This window comes from Lycium barbarum, chromosome 5 (genome assembly GCF_019175385.1).
Source record: "Lycium barbarum isolate Lr01 chromosome 5, ASM1917538v2, whole genome shotgun sequence".
NCBI classification, from domain to species: Eukaryota; Viridiplantae; Streptophyta; class Magnoliopsida; order Solanales; family Solanaceae; genus Lycium; species Lycium barbarum.
Window position 1 is genome coordinate 14,507,918 of NC_083341.1, and position 18,278 is coordinate 14,526,195.

The following is an 18,278-nucleotide window of genomic DNA, read 5'->3' on the forward strand; positions in this document are numbered from 1 at the left end:
GTGGCTAATTATTGCAAAGTAACTATAATTGAGAGATTGAGATTTGAGAGAAAGATGAAGAAGAGTGAATTGAAATGAAAATGAAGAAGGGTTTATATAGGGGTGGGGGAGGGGTTAAAGTGTTAAAAAATAATAATTTGGGGGCCAAAAATTAAAAAAATGACCGTTGCCAACGGTCCATTACCGAGGCGAGGCCCAACGGCTCTTTATTTTTTTTTTAATTTTAACCGGTTTAACCGGTCCGGTTCCGGTTAAAAAAAATTTGAAACCGGACCGGTTAACTAATATCCGGTTAACCGGAACCGGTTAACCGGTTATACCGATTCCGGTTTAACCGGTCCGGTTACCGGTTAAAACCGGTTACACGGAACCGGTTGACACGTTTAGCTAGGACTTCTACTAATGAAAAATGTCGGCTCAACAAACATGGGGAAGCGAGTATGACATCCCTAAATACCTAAGCAAGAGGAAATGATCTCATGCGCCGGTTTTCAACTTGCGTTTCAACTTATAGAAGAAAATGATATGATAAATAACTTCTGTGTTAGTTTACAGATCTCTCAACTGTGAAAAAAGTAATAAAACTAATAAATATTTGTAATGAAATGCAAAATCAAATCCCTCAATATCACAAGCCCATCGTCCGCCGCACCCCATGCCCGTCCATGCTCCCTCTCAAACTATTATCGCTTCTGCCCAGTCCAGCCCAAACTAATTACCCGACATGCCCCTCTCGCTCAAACCCCTTCCTCCATGATATCATCGCAGTATATTTATATATTATGATGGTATCATGGAGGACTAAGAGAAAGACTAAAACAATCCTTCATGATACCGTCTCAGTACATTTATATACCACGATCAGAGCCGGACCCAGGATTTTAAGACGGCGGGGGCACCATTATCTTAATATAAACGCCAACAAAATTTTTAATGACGACTGACGGATAATACCGTGTCGGACCGGTCACTAATAGTGTAGCAGTAGCGAAAATACAAGTATATAGGTCAAATATGTGTAATAAATAAAATTTAACACAGTGAAGCAAATGAAAGAGATAGCTCAGTGGCCAAGGCTGTGCAACATGTGGTGACAGTGCAGGTTCGAATCTGGGCGAGCTCATTTAACGCTTATTGTTTTTTTTAAAAATAGGCTCAAAAAAATAATTAAAAGTGACATTCGGGTTCGATCAAGGTTGACATGTAAGGGAAGCAGCAGTTATAACCAACGTGCCTCAAAGATACTTTCGGTTGTTAGAGTGCACAATTAAATGTATACTAATTTCTCAAGGTATATACACATATATATACATAATTTTTTCGAAGGATGGGAGTGCAGCACTCCCACCCTTCCATGTGGGTCCGCCTCTGACCACGATGGTACCATGGTCCTGAGGAGTGTCTCATTGAAGGACTGAAGCAGTCCTCCATGATACCATCACAATATATGTATAAGACAATGGTATCATACAGGTTTTTTTCGAGAAAAGTGTGTCATTTTCAGTAAATGAACACGATAATTCATAATACCGTCTCAGTATATTTATATACTATGATGGTATCATAAACTGAGGAGCATCTCGGGTAAATACTTTTAATTTTTTCTAGGGGTACGAAAGTAATAAGGGTATGGGCGTGTAATTATTTTGGTTTGAGGGGGCATGCGTGACCTTCCCAAAAAAAAAAAAAAAAATGGAAAGAGGAAAGGATCAAGTGTATATTTTGATGGGAGGATATATTTTTTGATATAGTCAACCCCAATTAGATGCCACCAAAGTTTGTGGTGAGATGCCACCAAAGTCTCGAGTCAAGTCTTTGGTATGGAAAAATCTTGATAGAAAACGCTTTCCACCTTTCCCTCTTACGCGACATGAAATTTGAATTTATCAGAGTTCGAAATACAAGTACCAATCGCTGGGGTTGAAAATAATAATAAAAAAAAGAAACCTTAATTTCCAAGGTTATTAACCTATTTTGTGTTTGAATGGTCGAGATTAGAGATATGAATGAGCCATTGTCAAAGTTGAGCCAGTTGACACACTCAGGGGTAGAGGTGTACATGAATCGGGTTGCTTTGGATTTTTTAAACATCAAACCAAACCAATTGCGTTGGTTTTTTAAATTTATACATCAAACCAAATCAATAAAATTCGGGTTTTTCAACCTCGGGTTTTCTCGGGTTATTCGGTTTTTTCAGATTTTTCGGGTTTTTTTTCCTGGAATAGTCTTGATGCAAAACATATATACTTTTACTTCAAATATTTCTTTAGTCCTAGTAAGATACAACTATAATTAGAGCCTGTTTGGAAAGCCACCTGGTAATTGAAATTGGTGTAATTACTACCCTAGTAATTACACAGCCTAGTAATTACACAGTATTGTAATTACAACGGCCTGTTTGTTTGTTATAATGTAATTACAGTGTAATTACAAGCGTGTTGTTTGGTTGCACAAGTGTAATTACACAGTTAGTTTAATTTTAATTATAAAAAATTTAAAATTAATATTTAAAAAATATGTGCCTTTATAAATGATATTAAATTAGTTATTAAATAATACATTGTTTCTTGAAAATATGGTAATTAATAATCATATATTTGTAACTAATATAATTTTAAATTAATAATATTTTAATTTGAATTGATTATAAAACTTAAAAGCATACTTTTTTTGTGAGAACATCATGGGATTGGATGTTTGACAAAAAAGAATATTTATAAATATAATGCCATAACACTATTCAAATGTTTGACAATGATTCTATCAAACTGTAAGTGAAAAATGAACCACATGTAATGTGAAATAACAAGTCAATAGAACTAAAACAAATATTTTTAAAATCAAAAATATAACCTAAAATCAAAATCCAAAAGAATTTTCTTTAACATAATACTCTTATGTCAAATTCCAACGTTACATAAGTAAGTTTCAACGTAACATAAGTAAATACTCCTATAATTCAAAAGAAAGGAAAAATATTCTGTAACCTCATTCACAACGAAATTCTACTTTAATAACATCACTTATTATATGCCAAGTTTGTTAATGAGTTTTTTGAGAATTTAAAAAATAAAATAAAAATTGAGACCAAGTTTGTTAATGGCTCATTCTTTCTTCTAATATTAAGAGATGTAGTTTAAAAAATTAGATATTAACACGGACATGCTAAATGAATAAAAAAAAAAAAAAACAAACAATTACATGGAACCACAAGAAGTAAAGGTTGAGAATGAGAAGAGAGGAAATAAAATATAAATTCTATAAAAAGAAAAATATATTTTTAAAAATACAAATAATTAAAAAGTAAAAATAAAAACGAAATTAAATAATAGAAATGAAAAATAAATTAGAAAAGAAAAGAAATTTAAATAAAATTAAATAATAGAAATAAAAAATAAATTAAAAAGGAAAAGAAATTAAAATAAAATTAAAAAGGAATAAACTAAAAAGTAACCCTGTAATTACAGGGTGTAAGTACACCCAATTCTTAGCCCCCCTTGAGAATTGGAGAGTGTAATTACACCCTCTCAATTACACCCAATTCTCATCTAACTGTGTAATTACCTGGTCAAACAAACAGGTCAAACTGTGTAATTACATCCAATTACAATTACCTGGGTGGCTTTCCAAACAGGCCCTTAAGGCGTTTCTTAAGAAAATAGCACAAAATGTGAGAAGAGTGATGACATTGTATTAAAATATTCAACAAAAGATAATAAAATCGGTTAACATAAATATTGCTAATTAATAAGCCATAAAGAAAATGATCATAATCTAAAAATACTAAGTCATGCTAAAATAAGTAAGGCTAACAAGTACAAACTACATGACAAAGAAAAAAAACTTAAGTTATGTATTTTCACTCTCTAAACCAGTTATGCAAAATTAAAGAATAAATATCCAATATTATTGTCATTCCTAGTGGTAAATTGAATTTCTTTTGTTACCATTAGTGTTGAGTTAGTTTTGGTTTGGACTTTATTTGAGTTATTAGCATTCAAAATTCTAAGTTCAAGCTTGAATAATATGATAATAGATAAAAAAAAAAGTACGAATTTTTTTAAGAAATATTTATAAATTACATTACAAATAAAATTTTTTATGTATAAAATATTTTAAAAATTGAATACATGTAATGTCGGGTTGGTTTGGTTCGGTTTGACTTTTTTTTAGCTAAAACCAAACCAAACCAATTATGATCGAGTTTTTTTTTCAACACCAAACCAAGTCAAACCAAATCACTAATTGAGTTTTTTTTCTCAATTTGATTCGATTTATAGATTTGATGCGGTTTCTCGATTTACTTTGTACACTCAGGGGATCTTTCAATGTCCGATCTTACAGTTGTAATAACCCATCAAACAAATAGATATTGCTTCCTTTGACCAGCATCTTATATTAATCTTTATACAAGAAGTAAGACCTACAGTATGATATGGGTCATTCGCATAAATGCTCTTATTCGGGGCGGTCTTTAATTTTTTCCACTAAAATTGTTGGTCTTTAATTTTTGTCTTCGGCACTTTAAGTGGTCAAAAGTGTTACTGAGATTTTGGATTCAAATTCTAGTAGAGTATAAAAAAAAAATTCACAATGCAGAATTTCGTAGCAAATTAGGCTTATTCGGGCAAAAGCTAAGCCTTAAGGCCTAACTTTTGTATAATCACAACAGAGTAAAAAAAATAAAATTCTGTCTTGCGAAATTTTTGCCTTAAGGCAAATTCTGCCTTATAAGTGCATAACTAAATTCTGTCTTATAAGAGTTCGAACTCAGAATTTCGGGATATTTTCGGCCACTTTTTTAAGCGAGAGCAAAAATTCAAATTCTGCCTTATAAGTGCATAACTAAGTTCTGTCTTATAAGAGTTCGAACTCAGAATTTCGGGATATTTTCGGCCACTTTTTTAAGCGAGAGCAAAAATTCAAATTCTGCCTTATAAGTGCATAACTAAGTTCTGTCTTATAAGAGTTCGAACTCAGAATTTCGGGATATTTTCGGCCACTTTTTTAAGCGAGAGCAAAAATTCAAGACCAGTAATTTGAGGACAAAAAATTAAAAACCACCGCCTTTGAACGGCAATCCGCGCGAAAAACGGTTATAATATGCCTCTATATCTAACATTGACAACTAATTTCCAATATATGAACCTAACATGCATGTCACTTAATTTTGACTGTTCATAAAAGAATATAGCTTTAGCACGTAAGCTTGTTTTGGCCACACATCAATCTTGCTTCAAAAAGAAGAAAAAACACTTCCTTTTTAATAGAGATCAGTACATACTCAAGTTAGGAGTATACTACAACGGAGCTTATTTATATAGAACTAAACAGTACTAATAGAGTCTAAAATACGGGACTTTTTTCCTTCCCCCTGTAACTCAGCGTTTACATTGAGAGCCTGTTTGGAAAGCCACCTGGTAATTGGAATTGGTGTAATTACTATCCTAGTAATTACACAATAATTACTACCCTAGTAATTACACAGTATTGTAATTACAACGACCTGTTTGTTTGTCATAATGTAATTACAAGCGTGCTATTTGGTTGCACAAATGTAATTACCCAAATAATTTAATTTAAAAATAAAATGTAATTATAAAAAATTTAAAATTAATATTTAAAAAATATGTGCCTTTATAAATGATATTAAATTAGTTATTTACTAATACATTGTTTCTTGAAAATATGTTAATTAAATATCATATATTTGTAACTAATATTGTAAAAAATAATTGATATATAATTTCAAATTAATAATATTTGATTATAAAAATTAAAAGCATACCTTTTTTTGTGAGAACATCATGGGATTGGATGTTTGACAAAAAAAGAATATTTATAAATATAATGCCATAACATTATTCAAATGTTTGACAATAATTCTATCAACTGTAAGTGAAAAATAAATAACATGCAATGTGAAATAATAAGTCAATAGTACTAAAACAAATATTTTAAAATAAAAAATATAACCTAAATTCAAAATCTGAAAGAATATTTTTAACATAATATTCTTATGTCAAATTCTAACATTACATAAGTAAGTTTCAACGTAACATAAGTAAATACTCCTATAATTCAAAAAAAAAAGGGGAGAATATAAGTTAATAACCTCATTTACAACGAAATTCTACTTTAATAAATTCACTTTTTATATGCCAAGTTTGCTAATGACTCATTCTTTCTAATATTAAGAGATGTAGTTTAAAAAACTAGAATATTAACACGATTATGCTAAATGAATAAAATAAAAAAATAAAAAAAATATGAGCAATTACATGGAACCACAAGAAGTAAAGGTTGGGAATGAGAAGAAAGGAAATGAAATATAAATTCTATAAAAAGAAATATATATTTTAAAAAATACAAATAATTTAAAAGTAAAAATAAAAAATAAATTCAATAATAGAAATAAAAATAAATTAAAAAATAAAATAAATTAAATTAAAATTAAAAAGAAATAAATTAAAAAGTAACCCTGTAATTACAGGGTGTAATTGCACCAAATTCTCAGCCCCCTCTTGAGAATTGGAGAGTGTAATTACACCCTCTCAATTTACACCTAATTCCTACCTAACTGTATAATTATCTAGTCAAACAAACAAGCCAAACTGTGTAATTACACCCAATTACAACCAATTCTATTTACCTGGGTGGCTTTCCAAACAGGCCCTAAATCAATAAATACATAAAATGTAATCACATAAACTACGTATCTCCATGATAAGTTAATATAGTTGGATGGAAGCTGCCAAATCTAACTTGAGGTTGACAATTTCTACGATAAATTGCTATATGTGTGAGCTATGTATCCAAATGCCAAGTGGCTGATCAATTCCCCCCACCTACCACTTGAATGTTCTTGGCAATTTCGCGCACCTCCATCTACTGATAATTACAGAAACTAAACAAGTAGAATAGTCGACACAATTGTTCAACCTAAATTCCAAATTATCACTAAGTACAAACAATTATATTACTAATTGCCTCACTTTTTCTTGAAAAGTTTAATTAGCACACACAAAAATATGAATATATAGTTTTTACACTACCCTTAAGTAAATCAACAACATATTACAGGTAGATTCTTTCTTCCCTAAGAAATGGAAGTGAACACTTTACCAAATGATAGATAAAGTATAGGGCGTTCAGTAAATAATTTCTTAATTTAAGTCCTCGGGATACTCATGATCTCCATGTGCTTCAAACATTTTATTGATGCCAAAGTGAATAGTTACAAAACTAAACAAGTGCTGACGACCTATTTCTCAACAGAGAAAACTAACTAAGCAAAAGGTAAAGGTAAACTAAACCTATCACTAGTTAACTATACAAGTATTTATACCCAACATGACAAGAGTATATATATAAGTTTGCCAGAGGCAAATAAGAGCTTGTTGGACTGTCTTGTTTTTACTTTCGGGGTCAATCAATCAGCAGTCCTTTCCAATTTCTTACTCGAGATCCCATTTTTAACAAATAGCTTATGCCACTCGTATTATCACGAATTGACAAAAGAGATATTAGAGATTCTTGTGTAAACACGTAGAAGATGGATGATAGAGTACATAATTAACTTATTACATCAGGTAAAAGTTGATTGATAGTATAAATTTTTTTTCCAATACTATCAACGTATATAAGTTAAATCCTTTTTTTTTTGATAAGATGATCAATGTACAAGAACCGTTTTGGATCTTTTACCCGTTGACCTCATCAGCTTTGACCAAAACCCTTCTTTCTTCTTTTGACCATTTAATCCATCTCTTGCAACAAAAGCTATTGATCTACTCTTTTCCAAACCTCCTCCGACGCTGGTGCCGATGATGTTGACGAAAGAGAAGGGGCCCACGACGTCGGAGGTGATCCTGCGGTGGCCACGGCCACCGCGGGGTGAATCACAAGTGGAAGAAGATTTTGAGGAAGATAAAGAATACGTACAGGATGAAGAAATTAGTGATATTGTTGGGGTTGAAGTAGAAAGATTAGCGAGTCTTTCTCTAAGACAACAAGAACAAACTCCAGGATGCTGCTTGTGATGTGGGTGCTTCTGGCATATTACTTCTGAGTCAATAAAAACCATTTTTGATTGGTTGAGATATCGTCTTGGACTAGCTTTTAATGAATGACTAATGACCAAATTGCATGAGAGGAGGAATATAAAGATATGACATATATATATACAAGTAGAGTGAATGTTGGGAGGAAGTACTAGTCAAAGTATAGAACGTGTGTCAAGCATGGACGAATTAAAGATTTTATTTTTACATATTGAATGAATTTTCTTACATATATACAAGGTTTAGATTAAAATTACTGAACCTTGTCAAATCTGTAATATGTATTGTAAATTCATCTTTGATATCAAGGATGAATTATTAAACGGTCTAATTTTTCAGCAACGGAAATTTAGATGAACCTCTTGCGCCCTCGGGATCCAGCCCGGGTGAAGTCAAGAATAACGTGTGTCAAGGATGAGTTATTGGCCAGTGTGAAAATTGTAATTGGCGACTTCTTTTAGGAGAATTAAGGACATAGACGTATTGGGGGACCGTGTGGGTCACGACGTTACCGACTTCGCTTCTGTTTTTTATGATCACTCCCAACAGTTTACGTCTCTATGCAATTGCTAGTTTAGTGGACCCTTTTTCTATGTTCTCTTTTTTTTTCTTTCCCTTTGCAATATTTTGGTCAAATGGAGGTCTTTAATGATGTTGGTGTGACCAAAATCTTTAAATGATTCTTTCTGTATCATATGTCCTGCTTGAAGAACGTTTTTTCTGGTCCGAGATAGGTCAATAATCGTGCAAGGTCCAGGATAGTCGCTATAGCATTTTTTCCGATACGATAACAAGGTCGAATAATGAATCTAACATGGAAGATGATATTGTGCCTTAAACGGCGCGATATAAGCTTTAAAGAGGATTCTCACGAAGAACTGTGGGATAGCCTCCCACTCGAACTTGAAATCCTTCCCCTGACTGGCAGAGTGTCTTAAATAAAAAGAATGCACATAATAACAAGACAGCTTAAATTTCACCATAAAGAAGATTTTTGTTAGTTATACCGAAAAGCTTGAACCCGATATAGATCACTCCACCATTGCACCACAACCCTTAAGGGTAGGAAAAGGGCAAATCAATTATAACGATGATTGGTAATTTGGTATTTGATATGATTATTACTTGTAACTTGCAAGTAATGGATATTGTTAGGGGCGGACCACACCTAATTGTTATTGTACTACTTCCGCCATTATATTTATCTTCACATGTAGTAAACTGTTGGAGACAGTTCATTTAGGGGCAACACTAGAGTACTAAAACAGGGTCCAAATTCAGTAACTTTGGTCCAAATTTTGTTTTAAAATTTCATGAAATATGTATCAATTATTAATTTAAAATCTAATAACTTAAACATTAGAATTTCGAATTCATAAGCTTCAAATTTTGATGTCGCACCTGGGCTTATTCACTTCATTCTCCTATTAATATCCACGTGTGTTAGACCGATCGACCTTGTGCTCATCAAAGTGAGAAGATATTTAAACCCAATGGCAGTGATCAATGTTTAAGATGTAATTTAATTTCATTATATAAAGTCTTTTCACTTTACATTTACTTATTTTGCTATCATTTCTAGCTAGTAAATGTCGATTCATAATCAGAACTACAACGTACGGTAAAAAAATGAAGATACATAGTATGACAAATTTGTCTGTTTCTTTTGGAAGAATTATGTACATTCTGTGCACGTGAGATTGTCTCGTGAACAAACGACCAAATTTTGTTTTAAGTTCTTTCCATTCAAATGAATGTTTTGTTTTTATTTAATCATTGCATGCATCAATATCATGAGGTTCTTGCCCTCACGAAGCTTCTATTAGAGTTTTTTTCTATAATAATGAAAATGATTTTATCCTTCCCATGCACATTTGCTCCTCCTGCTGGTTGACAATATAGACATCCTTGGATTTTGAAAAAAATATTCATGCACATTTCTTATTCCTAGAAGTTTATCCCCCGACCAAAACAAGATAATGTAAGACAGATTCAGTCGTTAATTAAACAACAAACTTTCTTTATGCAAAATATCTAACAACTAATTATCAATGAATTATTAAAGAAATCTACTTTTTATAGTTCAATTATTATTTATGTGAGTTACATTTCTTTTTATTCTGGTAAATATATGTACAAGTCGTTGCAGAACAAAAATCTAAATTTGATGGGTCCAATGTAAAAGTTAACCTATTAAACATATGAAATTATGAATTCAAAATTTGCTATTTGTTAAAATTTCAATAGCTTTTACATAAAAATATACCATTTTTTAAATGAAAATTGCGGGATTCGGCTGAACCGCTAGCAGACATGCTACATCTGTCTTCACTTGACACAATTAACGGGAGCAGAACATGATACATATTGAATACTAATTCAATTTGATTAATTATGAATGAATATATGACAATATCTTTTTAATAATTCTCTATGGATATCTCATGGTCAGCATAACTTGACAATATTTTAACTGGTCAGAAAATAATTTCCCTGCAATTCGTGCATGCATTGTTCGAACGATCTAAATCTATTTTAAAACGAAAGACATGAACAAGAATCGTCATATTTACTAATATTAACATTTTCATAGTTCTCTACTTATTTTCCTTTTTGAGAGGGGGGATAAAAAGCAAAGGAAGGGGGAGAAATTTGTAAACGGAAATTGAAAACAATAGATCAATTAATTAGTTATTCCTTTGTGCGTACTTTTCTTAAGCATTCTACAAGTACGTACTTGTTATTGGAACACTACACGTTGGACAGGAGTTAAGATTTTTATACTCTCCTCCGCCATCAGTGTAGAGTGATAAGATTTTGGTGTCAAAATGTTTTTCCATAAGAGGATGAAATTTTTGAAAAAACTCTTTAACTTCACTTTTATTCTTTGGTGTGTAAAGCCAAGTGGATTTCGTATCTTGATCAACAGAAATACAATAATACAACTTCTTATCAAGAGATAAAACTGGTGATGGTCCCCATAAATCACTAAAAATGATTTGAAGCGGCTTAGAGATACACAAAGATAATTGGGTAAATGGATTTCGATGGGCTTTATTAGATAAGTAGGAATTACAACGGGAAAATTTGTCTCGTTCATGAAATGGTAGCGAGAATTTATTCAAAATAAACCTAAGAACTCTATAGTAGGGATGACCCAGTCGTTGATGCCAAGTAAAGAAGGGAGTGGATGAGACAGATATATGAGCTTGGGGATGTGAGACATGCCACTCATACAGTCCATTGTTGTTCCAGCTGTGCACCAATGGTTTGCGCGTTTTCAGGTCCTTCACAAAAAAAATCAAAAGGAAAAAATTCAAGAAAATTTAGGTTATCTTGACATAGTTTGAAAACAGAAACAAGCTTGCGTTTAATGAATGGGGCACAAGCAGTGGATAACTCATTTGAGAGGGACCGAATAGTTTGAAGATATTCGGTGATAGAGCGAGAGTCCTTAGTGATGCCGGCAAGTTGATCACGCAGGCTGAAGACCCTGGTTTGAGACCTGTTTGCATAAGTGGTATGCAAGGCGTCTTAAGCCATTTTAGCCGAGTCAGCTGCAACACTGGAGACAATGGTGGGTTCAACAGAGGCCATAAGGGCGTTCTGAATGAGTTGGTCCTGACTTAACCAAGGTGAAAAAGCAGGATTGGAGATATGTCTGTGCCAATGATGATAGTGCGATTTGGAGCCAGTGTGGTCCCGGTGAGATGGCCAAAGAGGTTGTAGCCATACATTAGCATGGAAAACTGAGCTTTCCAGGTGGCGAAGTTGTGACCACCACTAAGTTTGATGGGTAATTGGGAAGCAGGATTGAACTGAATAATAATGTTGGTACCAGTTGTGTTGTCAGCATTGGAGCAGAAGATTTTTTTTTTTGGATCTTACTCGTTAGAGTTGTATTGGCTGTGATACCATATAAAGAATGAACTTACGCCTAACTCAACCCCAAAAGCTAGCTCAAAGGGAGGAAGATTTCCCAAGCCATTTAAAGAGACCACCCATGCCGTGAAGCCTCGATGTGGGACTATTTCACACATCGAATTGTCAATCGGTCCCAAAACAACATTAGCAAGCCCAAACAAATTTTTGATTACCTAGCATACTTGAACCTCACCATCACACCTACCACTATCAAATAAGCACAAAAACATCTTGAGTGGCGAGAAGCTATGAAACATGAATTTGATGCTTTAATGAAGAATCAGACTTTGGGAACTTGTTCCACCTGATCCGACTAAAAATATTGTATCCTATAAGTGGCTTTTTAGGATCAAAAGGAATGCAGACAGATACAAAGCACGCTTGGTTGCAAAAGGATTCACTCAGAGGCCGGGCATTGATTTCCACGCGACATTTAGCCCGGTCGCCAAGCTTACCATAGTTCGCATCGTCTTCTCTGTGGCGCTTCGCTACAACTGACCTCTCCGTCAACTTGATGTTAGTAACACTTTCCTTCAGGGTGACTTAAATGAGGAGGCGTATATGGCGCAACCTCCGAGATTTGCTAGCAATGACAAGCCAAATGACATCTTTCGGTTGTGTAAGGCGATCTATGGCTTGAAAAAAGCCCCTCGGGCATGGTACAATGCTCTCACCGATTATCTCTCATCCATGGGCTTTGTTAAGACCAAATCAGATACCTCGCCACTTGTCAGGCATGGTCTTGGTGACACATTGTTTGTCCTCGTCCATGTCGACGACATTATTGTCACTGGGATTCTGTAGGTTTAATTCTCACCCAAGCGAACTATGTGAATGAGATTTTGAATGAAGAGCTAATGTACGACTGCAAAAGTGTCCACACGCCAATGAGTGCCTCTGAGTTACTCAACATATCTGATGGCACTCACCTAACTGATGCAACTCGTTATTCTCTAACGAGTCTTAGGTAGACTCCAATACCTGTCTTTTACAAGACCAGACATTTCCTATGCGGTCAATAAGTTGTCTCAATTCATGCAATCACCATCTGACCTTCACTGGAAAGCTTTGAAGCGTGTTCTTCGGTACTTTCTTGGTACAATCCATCTTGTTCCTTCCTTTCTTCACTCTCCGAATTTCGATCCTCACCTTTTTGGTGCCAAAGGCCTGCCCTTCCACTTTACATGAAGTTCTAAAGGAAGAAGTCGAAAAGGAAAAGAAAGTCATCTTTCCTGCCAACCTTGTGGCTTTATTCTTATACTGATCGAGCTGCAACTCATTATTTTTCCTTAGTCATCATTCTATCATCACCATGGTTCATTGGGACTTAAACCCAACGCTTACCCATATAAAGGCGTGTTAGGCCGTGATGTGCTAGGACTAGAACCCAAGGTCTTAAGCCGTGTTAGGCTATAATGTGTTGGGACCCAACCCTATATCTTATCATCATGGTGTATCAAGACTTGAAACCGATGTCTTACCCTAATGGTGCGTTGGGACTTGAACCCACCATCTCACCCTTATATAATGTTTATCAACATTTGTCTTATTCAATATTTATCAAACTTTGTCTTATTCACTAAAGAATGTAACATAATTTTGTTTAGTCACAATTAGGCATAAAATAATCTCATAATGTATTTTAAAACTCTTTTTTCGTAAATGCTGCTTTAGGAGCACATTTAAGATAAAAAAAATTGAGAATATTTTCTTATACATTTTCGTAATCGATCTCAAATTTATTAGATCAATATTCATGTATTTTCGATCTGTTGGAATAATTAAATGCCATAAAATATTGGAAACACAACTTTCCGCTTACCTGATGAGTGCTTTCAAAGCTCATCTTTCCTTGTAAAGCTGTGAGCTACAACTTTTTCACATTATTAGAAAGCTTACAAAGAATAATATTTTTACAATCAATAGAGCAGTTCATGAGTAATAGTAAGCATTTGAAAATATTTTCACTTTAAGTAATCATAATAACCAACCATAATTAATAATACTTTGAACGTGTAGTCACTTAATTTAACAGTTATAAAGTTAAATGGTTAGTCATAATATGCCTTTATGAAAATATTTATTATCACATTAATGGTCATGTTTTTCTTGCAATTCCGTAAGTTATATGAAACGAATATGTATATCGTATTATAACCTTTAAAATTTATTGAAAATGTTGATAACCAAATAAATATGGTGACATCACTCCTTAACATGAATAAAATTTTTTATACAATTAATTGCTGACATTCACATCTTAATGGAAATTTTAGTCATACATGTGTAGAGTCTTTTATCATGGAGAAAAGTATTTTTCACACAAAGATTTCATGCGATAGTTAATTGAGCATCTAATTCACATGCTATATAGCTACCGAATAAAATAATACATATGCAATCTCTTATCGTAAACTGTCATAGTTCACCTGTGTTAAATAACTTTGGCATTTTATGGATAATCAAATAATACAAAATATGAGTGATAATTTTCTTACATCGTGCCACATATTCAAAAACGTAATAGTGAATCAAGATAAGATTAGGTAATGACAAGAACGTGATTGTAATTATATGACTAAAGACAATCAATCTTATCAAATTCATTTAAGCTACTAGAGCAATCAATAGTGTTAGTATTATTTCATGCTTATGTCCTGAGAAAACAAGATATAATTAAGTTCTATATTGACATGTAATAGAATGTAACCATAATGATACCTCTATATTCCAAGAACCAAATAAAGTAGATCGTTTGGAAAACATACCTCACTTTTGTAACACAAAAATGAAAACCATGCTGAAACCTTTTCAGTTGATTAGAGCTTTGTGTTGATAACGTGTTGTAAAATAAGAGCAATATAAGACAAGAAATGTAGACAATGATGTAGAGAGGAGGAGAAAACTTTTCTTCTTATTTCAAGTATGTTCAAGTCACTTCGAGTCTATCTTCCACAAAGTTTAAGAATACCCTTTAATAGGATATAAAAATAATTCTTTAGATACAAGACTTAAGTTATACATTAATAAGGTACATGTATGCTAGTAGTTCATTGAATAAAACATTCACACTATAAATGGATTCATAACATATTTGGGAAGCTAAATGGGTAGCCACCATAAACATAATGTTCCCATCTCATAACATAATGTATTCATAACACTCACCTAATTTGGTGGATTAGATTGGAGAAATATAATTAATTGATATTCTTGGATCTAATTATAGTTAAGAATACTCCTTTAAATGGTAAGACAATATTACATGACAAAATTCAATAAGACTTCTTTGGCCAGCGCCAAACCGTGATTCTGTTCTATAAGAGTATTGATTGGTTTAGCTCCAGTAAACCGGACTCAGAGATTATATCCAAGACATATTTTCCTTGAAAGAGAAATAACCCAGTCGGTCCACGTGCAACTTCAACTCTCAGAAAGTACTTCAGAGGACCCAAATCCTTCATGTGAAAATATGCACATAGGTAGTCTTTGAATCGTTCAATCGCACTATGATCGTTGCCGGAGATAATGAAGTCATCCACATAGACTAAGACGTTAAGCTGCATACCTCCTCGGTGCATCGTGAATAGAGAGTAGGGAGTACGATTGTTTGAGCCCATATTTCATCAATGTACTTGATAATTTCTCAATCCAGCATCGTGGGGGTTGTTTCAAACTATACAAAAATTTTCGGAGTCGATATACTTGGCCCGGACAAGGTACACGAAATCCCGGTGGCAATTTCATATAAACTTCCTCCGTAAGATCACAGTGCAAAAAGGCATTATGAACATCCATCTGATACAACTCCCACTTACGAGCAGTCGTGACTGCCAGGAAGGTCCAAACGGTTACTACCTTGGCAACCGGAGCAAACGTTTCATTGTATTCAATTCATTCCTCCTGTTTATTTATGAAAATAACAATCGATATTTATATCGCTCGATTGACCATTTAATCATAGTTACGTGATATGTATTTTTCATTTTACTATTTAATGATTACTATTTTTCATTTTACTATTTAATCATTAATTGTGACAATGTTTCTAATGTCCATGTTTTATTGTCCTCCAATGCTTGGATCTCTTGCTGCATGGCCTTTCTCCAATGTTCTTTTTTCATGGCCTCCGAGAAGGTTTTTTGGCTTGGTTCCTCTGGTGATTGCTACCAGAAAGCTTTGGTGTTGCAAGAAAAAATTATCACAAGATATATAGTGAGCTAAAGGATAAGGCTCACCTGAGGGTTGCTGAGGATCGGGCGGACGCGTTGATAGACTTTCTTTCCGGAATGTTTCAGTGACGTAGTTATGCAACCGAATCGATTCATGCTTCTGATGTTTACTCCGACCCAATTGTTCCTTCGGTGGCATATCATTAGCCCCGATATCTTCTGTCTGTACTTCTTCCACATTTTCTCTATTTGGACCGGTATGTGTTTGGACCAATTCTGGCTGTTCCGTGGATTTGTTATCGGGTGTCAGTACTCGTCCATCCGGGTTTCGTACATTCCTACATTAACAGTCTGGTCTTCTTCAAAGTTGTGTTGGTTTCTTTTCTTCTCCATTTCGTCCGGGTTCACTTCTATGCTGTCGACTAAGTTACCTACTCCTACAACAAAGGGGAACTTAGTCTTGTAGAAGTCCACATCTCTTGAGACTAAATATTCATTGTTGACACCCAATTTTGTCCCACCTTTCCTCCGAAATACCTATTTTTCGCTTCTAATATTTTGGCAACTTTAAAAAATAATTATTTATATTTCACTATAATTATTAGCTTTTATTAATACCGTCATTTCATTATTCTGTCATTATCTTTCACTACCGTTACCACTACCATTACTATTATTTATTACCAGTATTATTCTAATTTGCGTCTCAGCATTTTTACCACCTTATGTATACGCATCGTATTTATTTCGCACAATTAAATGACAGCGTTTATTCATTGTTAAAATATTATTGCACGGCTATTACAACATCATATAATTTTATTACCTGAGCCCGAATAATTACACATTTTGTATTAGGTAATATTTTGTCACACTCAGTATATGGTTAATTAAAATAGGTCTTCTTTTTAATTTTAGAAGCAAAACTATTTCTTGCACTCAGTTCGTATTTTTGATTTATCTGACCCAAATCAAAGCCCAATCAACTCATAAACATTTGGGACCAGCCCATCCTTCAGAATAAAGGAAACCCTTTTTAGGGTTTCCTTTCATTTTTTTTGTCACCGTCATCGCCGCCTCCCTCTCCTGTTCTCTCTCTTCCTTTCCTCATTCGTCTCTCTCTTCTCTCCCGTTCTCTCCCGCCCCTTTCTCTCTCCACGTTGCCTGTCTTCCACCTCTCCCTATTCCCCACGCCTCTGCCATCTCCACGTCCCTCTGTCCCCCATGCTCCTCTCTCTCTTCTTCGCAAACCCTAGATTTCCCTATAAATACCGATGTCTATGTTCATTGCAGGGTTTTTTTTTTTGATTGTGGAGATTAGCCGCCGGAAACCCCGTGAAAAAATAGTTATTTTGAAGCCCAAAATCTCCTGAAAAGAACAAGTAGAGTTGGCCGAGATCCCCCTAAGAAAAGATTATTCTTAGCTGCTTCGAATCTATGAAAATAAGAGTTATTTCAGTCCCTCTTGAATACTCGAAAATGCAAAGTCTTTAATCGTTCAAATTCCCTTTTAAAATATTAGTTTCAGTTTTCTTGGTATTATCTCAAAAATACTATAAATCCCTTCTGTTTTTTTGCTCGTTCGAATCTGAGTGCCGAGAACTCGGAGTTTGTGTTGTTTCGAGGTAGTTCGAAGATTCGACGCCTCACTTCGCTGCACCCGATTAAGGTAATTCCCCTTTCCCATTTATTTTTGCATTTTTCTGTTTCCTTAGTTACTATGTGTTAGCTCAGTTTTGCCACTTTTGTGATTAAAATGTTTATGTGACGAGTTAGTTAGCTAAATAATGTTTGTCCTGTGTTAGTTTATTTTACTAACCCTATGGGATTTGTGTGTGTAGTTTGGTATCTACATATGTGTTAGAATAGACCTGTTCTAAATAAGAAACACCCATGAAATCTGCAGTATCAAATTAAGTTTAAATCGCCTGCTTCACACAAAATACTATGAATGTTATTTCGCATGATGTTTTGAACAGTAATGAAGGATGAAACTACTTATTTATCGTATTATAAGTACACTTACGGCTTGAAGCATGTATGATCGGGTAATATCCATTTGTGTGTTCATGTGTGAATAGATGATCACTGTAGTTTCAGATTAGTTTCTTCCTATCAT